Below are 12,846 nucleotides of genomic sequence, written 5' to 3' on the forward strand. Positions count from 1 at the left end.
TAAGTGAGTGATACACAGTCAGAGATAAACACACACTAAGTGAGCGATACACACTGTCAGAGATAAACACACACTGAGTGAGCGATACACACTGTCAGAGATACACACACACACTAAGTGAGCGATACACAGTCAGAGATACACACACACTAAGTGAGCGATACACAGTCAGAGATAAACACACACCGAGTGAGCGATACACACTGTCAGAGATACACACACACACACTGACTGACTGATACACTCTGCACTGTCAGCAGCAGGCCTGTCTCAGGCTGAGATAAGAAAGTGCAGGCAGTGGAAATCACAGCTCTGAGGAACCTCTGCTGGTTAATGAGTAGCTGCTCAGTGGAGATCTGGGGATCGCCCTTTTCACCCTGATGGGCAGGAGAGATAAAGGTCACACATTAGTGCACAGTGCTGACACAGGTCTGAGGGCTCTCCGTACTCACTGTGGGGCCTCGGTTCTCTCTGACAGAGTGATCCCTGATTGGAGGAGCAGTGTCTCTCACTGACAGAGTGAGCCCTGATTGGAGGAGCAGGGTGTCTCACTGACAGAGTGAGCCCTGATTGGAGGAGCAGTGTCTCTCACTGACAGAGTGAGCCCTGATTGGAGGAGCAGGGTGTCTCTCACTGACAGAGTGATCCCTGATTGGAGGAGCAGTGTGTCTCACTGACAGAGTGAGCCCTGATTGGAGGAGCAGTGTGTCTCACTGACAGAGTGATCCCTGATTGGAGGAGCAGTGTGTCTCACTGACAGAGTGATCCCTGATTGGAGGAGCAGTGTCTCTCACTGACAGAGTGAGCCCTGATTGGAGGATCAGTGTGTCTCACTGACAGAGTGATCCCTGATTGGAGGAGCAGTGTGTCTCACTGACAGAGTGAGCCCTGATTGGAGGAGCAGTGTTTCTCACTGACAGAGTGATCCCTGATTGGAGGAGCAGTGTCTCTCACTGACAGAGTGAGCCCTGATTGGAGGAGCAGTGTGTCTCACTGACAGAGTGAGCCCTGATTGGAGGAGCAGGGTGTCTCACTGACAGAGTGAGCCCTGATTGGAGGAACAGTGTTTCTCACTGACAGAGTGATCCCTGATTGGAGGAGCAGTGTGTCTCACTGACAGAGTGAGCCCTGATTGGAGGAGCAGTGTGTCTCACTGACAGAGTGAGCCCTGATTGGAGGAGCAGTGTGTCTCACTGACAGAGTGAGCCCTGATTGGAGGAGCAGTGTTTCTCACTGACAGAGTGATCCCTGATTGGAGGAGCAGTGTCTCTCACTGACAGAGTGAGCCCTGATTGGAGGATCAGTGTGTCTCACTGACAGAGTGATCCCTGATTGGAGGAGCAGTGTGTCTCACTGACAGAGTGAGCCCTGATTGGAGGAGCAGTGTTTCTCACTGACAGAGTGATCCCTGATTGGAGGAGCAGTGTGTCTCACTGACAGAGTGAGCCCTGATTGGAGGAGCAGTGTCTCTCACTGACAGAGTGAGCCCTGATTGGAGGAGCAGGGTGTCTCTCAGTGACAGAGTGAGCCCTGATTGGAGGAGCAGTGTCTCTCACTGACAGAGTGATCCCTGATTGGAGGAGCAGGGTGTCTCTCACTGACAGAGTGAGCCCTGATTGGAGGAGCAGGGTGTCTCACTGACAGAGTGAGCCCTGATTGGAGGAGCAGGGTGTCTCTCACTGACAGAGTGATCCCTGATTGGAGGAGCAGGGTGTCTCACTGACAGAGTGAGCCCTGATTGGAGGAGCAGTGTGTCTCTGTCACTGACAGAGTGATCCCTGATTGGAGGAGCAGGGTGTCTCTCACTGACAGAGTGATCCCTGATTGGAGGAGAGAAAGGAACCCCTGCACCTGTGTAGGAAGCAGAGCGCTTCAACAATGCCTGAGACACCTAATGGTTCAACTCCATGGCCAACCCAGGGTGAAGGCAAACTGGGCGACTCCCCACCAGCAGGCCCCTCAATGGGCAACACATCGTAGTTTTAATGGGCTCTTTGTGATGCCGCTGGGGGTTATCCTCATGGAACTGCCCAACCATAATCGAGTGCGTAATGTTTCTGCAGCTCAAGAAGAGAAGAGAGGGATAAGTCATCTCAAGGTGGTTGGCTTTATGCACAATAATTTGTATTTAACTGGGTGTGAGTCTGTAACCAGTGAACAGTAGACACGACGCATTGTCAGGCTGGACACAGAGACTACTGGAGGTGTTTTAGTCGAAGTTAACAAAGTCCACACTTTCCTGCAGTTGTTCACAAGCCATGTGGGACACCTGGCTGAAAACCAGCACTGCCCGGCCGAACGAAAGACTGGTCAGCGATTGTACTGCACGCAGTTGGCATTAAAACAGGGGGTTTTCCTTGCGGTTTCTCCTGTATTCCATGGAATGGGGCATCTGGAGCGCAGTGTCTCTCTCAGCCACAGCGACAGGAGTGTCTCAGAGCCCAGGCTGGTTAACACACACCTGACGACCAGCCGCCTGACTGATCGCACCTCCCTGTGTCTTCCGTTCTTTCTTAGTTTCATATTTATTTCTGCAATTCCTTTCACAAAGGAATCTGCAAGTTGCGATGTGCTATAATTTGGAAGTGACAGATCCTGTTCATCAATATTTATTGTCACGGATGCTCCTTTTTCACGACTTTCAAGGGTAAAATACTTCATCTGTGTCCAACGGGTGCCCCCTGTTCTTCTTCGGCGCTGGTACCTAGATGTGGCTTTGTGAAACAGGGCTGAGCTCAGTGTCAGGCCCTCGGGGTCCTGCTGCTGGCCAGGGTGTGCTGTCCTGTGTCTGGGAGACACGGCCTGCGGGCTGCACTCCAGTGTAAACAGCGCTGTGTCACCAGTCCCGAGACTCAGCAGGAGGGCTGAGAGGGGACGGCCTGAGAAATTGAGGAACAGGGAGAGAGGAGAGAGGAGAGAGGAGAGAGGAGAGAGGAGAGAGAGAGCTCTGGCTGGCAGTGTGTGTGTTAGTGAGTGAGAAATCCTGGAGAGAGGAGAGAGAGAGGAGAGAGGAGAGAGGAGAGAGGAGAGAGGAGAGAGTGAGAGGAAAGAGGAGAGAGGAGAGAGAGAGCTCTGGCTGGCAGTGTGTGTGTTAGTGAGTGAGAAATCCTGGAGAGAGGAGAGAGAGAGAGGAGAGAGAGAGAGAGCTCTGGCTGGCAGTGTGTGTGTTAGTGAGTGAGAAATCCTGGAGAGAGGAGAGAGGAGAGAGGAGAGAGGAGAGAGAGAGAGAGCTCTGGCTGGCAGTGTGTGTGTGTTAGTGAGTGAGAAATCGTGGAGAGAGGGAGAACGAGGGAGGAGAGAGGGCTGGAGTCAGCGAGTGCTCGTGAGTGATACTTGGGGACAGAGAGGGGAGAGGGTGTGTTCACACAGTGTAACCGGAGAGAAGTGTTTACAACAGTCCAGGGCTCTTTCAGATCCTGTGTGGAACAGCATGTTCAGAGGCGCAGTGACCTGACTGTGTGTCTGTCTTTCAGTTCTGGCTGACTTAGTGTGTACTGTATTGTGCAACCTGCTCAGGGTCTGTGTGTTTCTGACATAGTGCTCTGTGTGTGTGTGTGCTGTTCACACTCTTCAGTGTCTGTTTCTCAGGTGCTCTGTGTGTGTGTGTCTGTGTTTCTCAGGTGCTCTGTGTGTGTGTGTGTGTGCTGTTCACACTCTTCAGTGTCTGTTTCTCAGGTGCTCTGTGTGTGTGTGTGTGTTTCTCAGGTGCTCTGTGTGTGTGTGTACTGTTCACACTCCTCAGGGTCTGTTTCTCAGGTGCTCTGTGTGTGTGTGTCTGTGTTTCTCAGGTGCTCTGTGTGTGTGTGTCTGTGTTTCTCAGGTGCTCTGTGTGTGTGTGTAATGTTCACACTCCTCAGGGTCTGTTTCTCAGGTGCTCTGTGTGTGTGTGTCTGTGTTTCTCAGGTGCTCTGTGTGTGTGTGTGCTGTTCACACTCCTCAGTGTCTGTTTCTCAGGTGCTCTGTGTGTGTGTCTGTGTTTCTCAGGTGCTCTGTGTGTGTGTCTGTGTTTCTCAGGTGCTCTGTGTGTGTGTGTACTGTTCACACTCCTCAGTGTCTGTTTCTCAGGTGCTCTGTGTGTGTGTGTCTGTGTTTCTCAGGTGCTCTGTGTGTGTGTGTGCTGTTCACACTCTTCAGTGTCTGTTTCTCAGGTGCTCTGTGTGTGTGTCTGTGTTTCTCAGGTGCTCTGTGTGTGTGTGTCTGTGTTTCTCAGGTGCTCTGTGTGTGTGTGCTGTTCACACTCCTCAGGGTCTGTTTCTCAGGTGCTCTGTGTGTGTGTCTGTGTTTCTCAGGTGCTCTGTGTGTGTGTGTGCTGTTCACACTCCTCAGTGTCTGTTTCTCAGGTGCTCTGTGTGTGTGTCTGTGTTTCTCAGGTGCTCTGTGTGTGTGTCTGTGTTTCTCAGGTGCTCTGTGTGTGTGTCTGTGTTTCTCAGGTGCTCTGTGTGTGTGTGTGCTGTTCACACTCCTCAGTGTCTGTTTCTCAGATGCTCTGTGTGTGTGTCTGTGTTTCTCAGGTGCTCTGTGTGTGTGTGTCTGTGTTTCTCAGGTGCTCTGTGTGTGTGTCTGTGTTTCTCAGGTGCTCTGTGTGTGTGTCTGTGTTTCTCAGGTGCTCTGTGTGTGTGTCTGTGTTTCTCAGGTGCTCTGTGTGTGTGTGTGTACTGTTCACACTCCTCAGTGTGTGTTTCTCAGGTGCTCTGTGTGTGTGTCTGTGTTTCTCAGGTGCTCTGTGTGTGTGTGTCTGTGTTTCTCAGGTGCTCTGTGTGTGTGTCTGTGTTTCTCAGGTGCTCTGTGTGTGTCTGTGTTTCTCAGGTGCTCTGTGTGTGTCTGTGTTTCTCAGGTGCTCTGTGTAGACTGGATCAGAGCCCCTGTGAAGGCCGTGCAGGGCTGCAGGACAGCAGTGTGTGTGCGGAGCTGTCATTCTGAAACAGCTGTCTGTGCTGCGCTGTGCTCTGATCGCCCCCTCCCCACTGTTTTCCTCCTGTGTGCTCTGGAGATCTGGCTCGATCCAGTCCTGTCTGCTCCTTCCCACCCCTCCCTTCCTCCCCCGGCCTGTGGCTTTCCCTCTCCTGCGCCGATCTCTGGAGTCAGCAGGCTGACGCGGTGCTCAGGGCCAGCAGTCAGCAGAATCGCACAGCTGGGAGTCTGCTGACTGTCTCCTGGGCAAGAGGACACAGACCTGCCTTCACCCCTGTAGACACTGAGAGACACTGGGGGAGAGAGAGAGAGAGAGACTGGGAGGGAGAAGGAGAGACACTGGGGGAGAGAGAGAGAGAGATACTGGGGGGGGGGAGAGAGAGACTGGGGGAGAGAGAGAGACACTGGGGGAGAGAGAGAGACACTGGGGGAGAGAGAGAGACACTGGGAGGGAGAGAGAGAGACACTGGGGGAGAGAGAGAGACACTGGGGGAGAGAGAGAGACAGATCTGCGACTCAGGTACTGTGACATGGTAAAACTTTACAAACACACGCTGAAAAAGAAAAGAAACACATACATAGACAAACAACTTGCAGAAATTGAGGAGTCACTAAATCAGAACTGTTTCTGGGAGAAGTGGAACAACTTAAACAAATCAAAACCAGAAGAATTGGCCATCCAAAATGGAACAATCTGGCAAACATACTTTGAAAATCTCTATGAAAAGCTCCCAAATACAAATCAATCAGACCAAAACACCATTTATGAAAAACTCAAAATTTTGGAATTGGCTATCAAAGACAACCAAAACCCCTTAGACTCCCCAATCACTGAGCAGGAGCTACTGGACAAACTCCAGGCCCTCAGACCATGCAAAGCCTGTGGCCATGATGGAGTCATAAATGAGATGCTGAGACACAGCAGCCCAAAGTTGCAACAAGCCCTGCTCAAACTCCTCAATCTCATCATGACAGCCGGATGTTTCCCCGAGGCCTGGAACCAAGGACTGATCACGCCCATCTATAAGAGTGGAGATAGACTCGATCCCAACAACTACCGGGGCATCTGTGTGAACAGTAACCTGGGGAAGGTATTCTGCAGTATCCTGAACACACGAATACTGGCCTTCCTTACCGAACACAATGTCCTGAGCAAGAGTCAGATTGGCTTCTTACCAGATCACCGCACATCTGATCACATTTACACCCTACACACACTGATAGACAAACACGTCCACCAAAAACACAAAGGAAAAATTTTTGCCTGCTTTGTCGATTTCAAAAAAGCATTTGACTCGATTTGGCATGAGAGATTGTTTTATAAACTACTCCAAAGTGGCATAGGGGGCAAAGTGTACGACATAATTAAATCAATGTATTCAGAGAGCAAATGTGCAGTGAAAATTGGAAACAAAAGGACTAAATTCTTCACCCAAGGCCGTGGGGTGAGACAGGGCTGCAGCCTGAGCCCAACACTGTTCAATATCTATATCAATGAATTAGCAGGAATGTTGGAGCAGTCTGCAGCTCCTGGTCTTACACTACATGACACAGAAATCAAGTTCCTGCTCTACGCAGATGACCTGGTCCTGCTGTCGCCCACAGAACAGGGGCTGCAGCAGAACCTGGCACTGCTGGAGCAGTACTGTCAGACCTGGGCACTGACAGTCAATCTGGACAAGACCAGAGTTATGGTTTTCCAGAAGAAAGCCAGACCTCAGGGAAACAGGTACAAATTCACACTGAACAACAACACATTGGAGCACACATCCAGCTACACATATCTCGGTCTCACCATCAGCTCTTCCGGGAGTTTTGACCTGGCAGTGAAGGCACTGAGGGAGAAGGCACTCAGGGCTTTCTACGCAATAAGAAGGAGGCTCTTCAACATCAACCCACCAACAAGAATCTGGCTCCAAATATTTGAAAGTGTAATCCAACCCATTGCCCTATACGGCAGTGAAGTGTGGGGTCCCCTCACAGACCAGGATTACACTCAATGGGACAAACACCCCACAGAAACTCTGCACATGGAGATCTGTAGAATCATCCTCCGTGTGCAAAGAAAAACTCCTAACAACGGGTGCAGGGCCGAATTAGGCCAGTACCCACTATTGATAAACATACAGAAAAGAATATTAAAGTATTGGCTACACCTAAAAAACAGTGACCAAAATTCCTACCACCACAAAGCCCTGCTGAGCCAAGAGCTGAGCCCAAAACAGAGCCCCCTGAGCCAGCTGGTCCTGAGGCTCACCGACCTGAGCCACACCGACACTAACCAGCCTCAGGACAGCACTGCTAGAGCACCACAACCCAGACTCAACCACATCACAGCACAGATCAAACAGCAATATCTCACACACTGGGACACACACACACAAACACAACATAAACTGGAATGCTACAGAACCTTAAACAGACAATACACACTAGCTGAATATTTGACCAAAATAAAAAATAACAGACCCTGACGAAGTACAGGCTCAGTGACCACAACCTGGCCATAGAAACTGGGCGACACAGGCAGACCTGGCTGCCCAGAGAGGACAGGCTGTGCTCCCACTGCCAGCAGGGAGAAATAGAGACAGAGGTGCACTTCCTACTGCACTGTGACAGATACTCTGGGATTAGAGAAACATTCTTCCCTAAACTCAGAAATCTAATCCCAGAGTTCCCACACCTGCCAGAATCACAAGGTCCCAATCCTCTGGGAGAGGGAGGAGGGAACTCAGTTGATCTGGCAGCCCAGTATGTGATCTCCTGTCACAGCCTGAGGAACAGTGAGTCCGTCTCCCAATAATGCTCCAGCCGCCTACAGTATATGTCAATATTTTATAATATGTCTTTGTTGTAAATGTCTGTAACATGTCTGTAGATTTTATTTTACTTCTATTTTTTGTTTTGTTCTATGTTAATTTTATTATTTTTCTTTGCTTTGGCAACACTGATTGTACCCATCGGTCATGCTAATAAAGCACCTTGAATTGAATTGACTGGGGGGAGAGAGAGACACTGGGAGAGAGAGAGAGACTGGGGGAGAGAGAGAGACTGCACATCTGATCACATTTACACCCTACACACACTGATAGACAAACACGTCCAACAAAAACACAAAGGAAAAAAAATTTTTGCCTGCTTTGTCGATTTCAAAAAAGCATTTGACTCGATTTGGCATGAGAGATTGTTTTATAAACTACTCCAAAGTGGCATAGGGGGCAAAGTGTACGACATCATTAAATCAATGTATTCAGAGAGCAAATGTGCAGTGAAAATTGGAAACAAAAGGACTAAATTCTTCACCCAAGGCCGCGGGGTGAGACAGGGCTGCAGCCTGAGCCCAACACTGTTCAATATCTATATCAATGAATTAGCAGGAATGTTGGAGCAGTCTGCAGCTCCTGGTCTTACACTACACGACACAGAAATCAAGTTCCTGCTCTACGCAGATGACCTGGTCCTGCTGTCGCCCACAGAACAGGGGCTGCAGCAGAACCTGGCACTGCTGGAGCAGTACTGTCAGACCTGGGCACTGACAGTCAATCTGGACAAGACCAGAGTTATGGTTTTCCAGAAGAAAGCCAGACCTCAGGGAAACAGGTACAAATTCACACTGAACAACAACACATTGGAGCACACATCCAGCTACACATATCTCGGTCTCACCATCAGCTCCTCCGGGAGTTTTGACCTGGCAGTGAAGGCACTGAGGGAGAAGGCACTCAGGGCTTTCTACGCAATAAGAAGGAGGCTCTTCAACATCAACCCACCAACAAGAATCTGGCTCCAAATATTTGAAAGTGTAATCCAACCCATTGCCCTATACGGCAGTGAAGTTTGGGGTCCCCTCACAGACCAGGATTACACCCAATGGGACAAACACCCCACAGAAACTCTGCACATGGAGATCTGTAGAATCATCCTCCGTGTGCAGAGAAAAACTCCTAACAACGGGTGCAGGGCCGAATTAGGCCAGTACCCACTATTGATAAACATACAGAAAAGAATATTAAAGTATTGGCTACACCTAAAAAACAGCGACCAAAATTCCTACCACCACAAAGCCCTGCTGAGCCAAGAGCTGAGCCCAAAACAGAGCCCCCTGAGCCAGCTGGTCCTGAGGCTCACCGACCTGAGCCACACCAACACTAACCAGCCTCAGGACAGCACTGCTAGAGCACCACAACCCAGACTCAACCACATCACAGCACAGATCAAACAGCAATATCTCACACACTGGGACACACACACACAAACACAACATAAACTGGAATGCTACAGAACCTTAAACAGACAATACACACTAGCTGAATATTTGACCAAAATAAAAAATAACAAACAGAAACAGACCCTGACGAAGTACAGGCTCAGTGACCACAACCTGGCCATAGAAACTGGGCGACACAGGCAGACCTGGCTGCCCAGAGAGGACAGGCTGTGCTCCCACTGCCAGCAGGGAGAAATAGAGACAGAGGTGCACTTCCTACTGCACTGTGACAGATACTCTGGGACTAGAGAAACATTCTTCCCGAAATTCAGAAATCTAATCCCAGAGTTCCCACACCTGCCAAAACCACAACAGGTCCCAATCCTACTGGGAGAGGGAGGAGGGAACTCAGTTGATCTGGCAGCCCAGTATGTGATCTCCTGTCACAGCCTGAGGAACAGGGAGTCCGTCTCCCAATAATGCTCCAGCTGCCTACAGTATGTCAATATTATATAATATGTCTTTGTTGTAAATGTCTGTAACATGTCTGTAGATTTTATTTTACTTCTATTTTTTGTTTTGTTCTATGTTAATTTTATTATTTTTATTTGCTTTGGCAACACTGATTGTACCCATCGGTCATGCTAATAAAGCACCTTGAATTGAATTGAATTGAAAATTGACTGGGGGAGAGAGAGAGAGACGGGGGGAGAGAGAGAGACAGAGACGGGGGGAGAAGGAGAGGAAGAGAGAGGGGGAGGGAGAGACAGAGTGTTGCACGTGCACTGGGCTGTGCGTCTGTGACGTCTCTGAGGTCTTTAACTTCCCTTTCCATAAGAGCAACACGGTTTCACAAGTGTGTCTGAGTGTGTGTATCCCAGATCCCACTCAGTGTGTCTGTGTGCTAGTCAGGGTGTGTGTGTGTGTGTGTGTGTCCTAGTCACTGTGTATGTGTACTAGTCAGTGTGTGTATGTGTCCCAGTCAGCGTGTGTGTGTCCCAGTCAGTGTGTGTGTGTACTAGTCAGCGTGTGTGTGTGTATCCCAGTCAGTGTGTGTGTGTACTAGTCAGCGTGTGTGTGTGTCCCAGTCAGTGTGTGTGTGTGTCCTAGTCAGTGTGTATGTGTCCCAGTCAGCGTGTGTGTGTATCCCAGTCAGTGTGTGTGTGTACTAGTCAGCGTGTGTGTGTGTATATGTGTACTAGTCAGCGTGTGTGTGTGTGTCCCAGCCAGTGTGTCTGTGTACTAGTCAGCGTGTGTGTGTGTATCCTAGTCAGTGTGTATGTGTCCCAGTCAGCGTGTGTGTGTATCCCAGTCAGTGTGTGTGTGTACTAGTCAGTGTGTGTGTGTGTATATGTGTACTAGTCAGTGTGTGTATGTGTCCCAGTCAGCGTGTGTGTGTGTGTACTAGTCAGCGTGTGTGTGTATCCCAGCCAGTGTGTCTGTGTACTAGTCAGTGTGTGTGTGTCCCAGTCAGTGTGTCTGTGTACTAGTCAGTGTGTGTGTGTGTAGTAGTTCAGGTGGGCAGCTGCGTCACCAGGCGTAGGCTGCAAAGGAACAAGTAACAGGTTTATTCCCTGCTGAAAAAAAGAAGAAAGAGAACACAACGTTTCGGCCGTGGAGCCTTCTTCAGGTGTGAGAGAGACAGGGCAGCAGGCAAAGGTAAAGTAGCAGGAGAACAAAGGTTGAGAGGGAGGAGGAGTGAGAGGCGGGAGCAGGGGACAGAAAGAGAAGCCAATCAAGAGGTGTGATTAGAGTGGTCGTGGCCGCCAGAGGTGAAATGAGAAACAATGGGCTTGGAGAGATCTTTAATCTTTAATCTTTAATCTTTAATCTTTAATCTTTAATCTTCACAGCCCTGACGTGTTCTCTGAAGCGGTCTCCGAGTCTCCTTCCTGTTTCTCCAGTGTAGATGGCTGGGCACTTACCGCAAGAGACACAGTAAATAAGGTTGCTGGAGGTACAGGATGCCATCTGGGTGATCCGGAGTTGTCCTGAGGGGCCTTGAATGAGTGTGGTGGTGGCTGAGTACTTGCAGGTGATACAGCGAGCTCTGCTGCAAGGGAAAGTGCCTGGTGTGGATGGTTGTTGAGGGCGGTCAAGGGAGCTGTGAACAAGGAGGTTACGCAGATTAGGTGGTCGGCGATATGAGATGATAGGGCGATCAGAAAAGAGGGCCCCAATGGAGGGATTGTGTGTGTGTATCCCAGTCAGTGTGTGTGTGTACTAGTCAGCGTGAGCAAGTGTGTGTATCTGGGCCACTGTATTTAGAACTATTTGTGTATCTGAGTCAGTATGTGTCTCTCATCCAGGTGTGTCCACACCCCCACCACCCTCTGTGTAAAGAAGAGCCTCCTGTCCTGACTGGAGGGTCTCACCCAGCTGTGTCTGGAGAGAAGCCAGGGTATCAACAACATGGCTGGGCAGCTTGTTCCCCACCCCCACCACCCTCTGTGTAAAGAAGACCCTCAAGTTATCAGATTTAAATCCAGTTGTGCTCTACTCCTCCTCATTAGTCTTGTTAGGACTTGTCTCTGCTCTCAGTCCTTGGTGTCAAACACCCCCCACCTGACGCACGTTATCTCACACACAGAGCTTCATCCTGTGTGCCCTGTGCTGGCTGATTCAGAGCTCAGTCCCTCGTTCGTGATGGATCCCAGCACTTCACAGCCGGAACAGTATTTCAAAACCCACACAGAACAGAGGACTGGAAACCTACTACCAAGGACCAGGAGTGAGATCCCTTGTTTCAAGCACAAAAGTGAAAAAAAAAAGACTTTGAGAGTCAAATTCCAGCGTCCTGTCCGTCCCTCAAGCCTGCCTACACTCTGGGGGTGACAGTGTCTTCTCCTGCTGCGCCCCAGAGCTCTGGAGTTCGCTCCCCAAGGATATCAGAGAGTCAGTTGGCTTCTCTAAACCTGCTTTTCCAGAAGGGCTTTTATAGAACTAGCTCTGTGTCTGCTCCTTTCTTTCCTACCGTATTCCAGACCCTCATTGTGCCTGTCTACGTCCTGCTCTCTCTTCTCCTTGTGTGCTTTTTTCTTACTGTAAAGCGAAGAAGCCACGTTTAATCTTGCTGCTGTATGTAAAATCAAGCTCATTACTGTAATAAAAAGCTGCGTTGGCTCCCTCTGCTGGCGGGATCTGTGAACTGCAGGCCAGGCTCTCGCTGTCTGTCTCCCTCTGCTGGCGGGATCTGTGAACTGCAGGCCAGGCTCTCGCTGTCTGGCTCCCTCTGCTGGCGGGATCTGTGAACTGCAGGCCAGGCTCACGCTGTCTGTCTCCCTCTGCTGGCGGGATCTGTGAACTGCAGGCCAGGCTCTCGCTGTCTGGCTCCCTCTGCTGGCGGGATCTGTGAACTGCAGGCCAGGCTCTCGCTGTCTGTCTCCCTCTGCTGGCGGGATCTGTGAACTGCAGGCCAGGGTCTCGCTGTCTGTCTGCGGCTGAGCTGAGAGACACCCTTCTGTCCATCAGACACGTCCAACTGCTTTTAAGAAATCCGCCCCTGCCAGTAACGTCCATCACTGCTCACAGAGCTGTCAATTCAGTCTCATAACATGAGACACTGACCCTCACACACAACACTGACCCTCACATCCTGATGCTGACCCTCACACACAACACTGACCCTCACACACACAACACTGACCCTCACACACACCCTGACCCTCACACACACCCTGACGCTGACCAACACACACCCTCACACAATGACCCTCACACACCCTGAT

The 12,846-nt window shown here is 50.2% G+C and overlaps 1 long non-coding RNA gene across 2 annotated transcripts; it reads left to right on the forward strand.

Moving 5' to 3' along the window:
* Positions 1–3,023: 3,023 nt before the first annotated feature.
* On the forward strand, positions 3,024–12,247 carry LOC148660386 (uncharacterized). Of its 2 annotated transcripts, none has more exons than XR_015939386.1 (2): positions 3,024–3,322; positions 11,428–12,247. It is a non-coding gene; the product is annotated as an uncharacterized LOC148660386 (long non-coding RNA). The 2 variants fall into 2 exon arrangements; XR_015939385.1 differs by lacking the exon at positions 3,024–3,322 and adding an exon at positions 9,946–10,777.
* The last annotated feature ends 599 nt before the right edge of the window (positions 12,248–12,846 follow it).

Source organism: Lepisosteus platostomus, chromosome 6, assembly GCF_059453375.1.
Source record: "Lepisosteus platostomus isolate fLepPlt1 chromosome 6, fLepPlt1.hap1, whole genome shotgun sequence".
Lineage (NCBI taxonomy): Eukaryota > Metazoa > Chordata > Actinopteri > Semionotiformes > Lepisosteidae > Lepisosteus > Lepisosteus platostomus.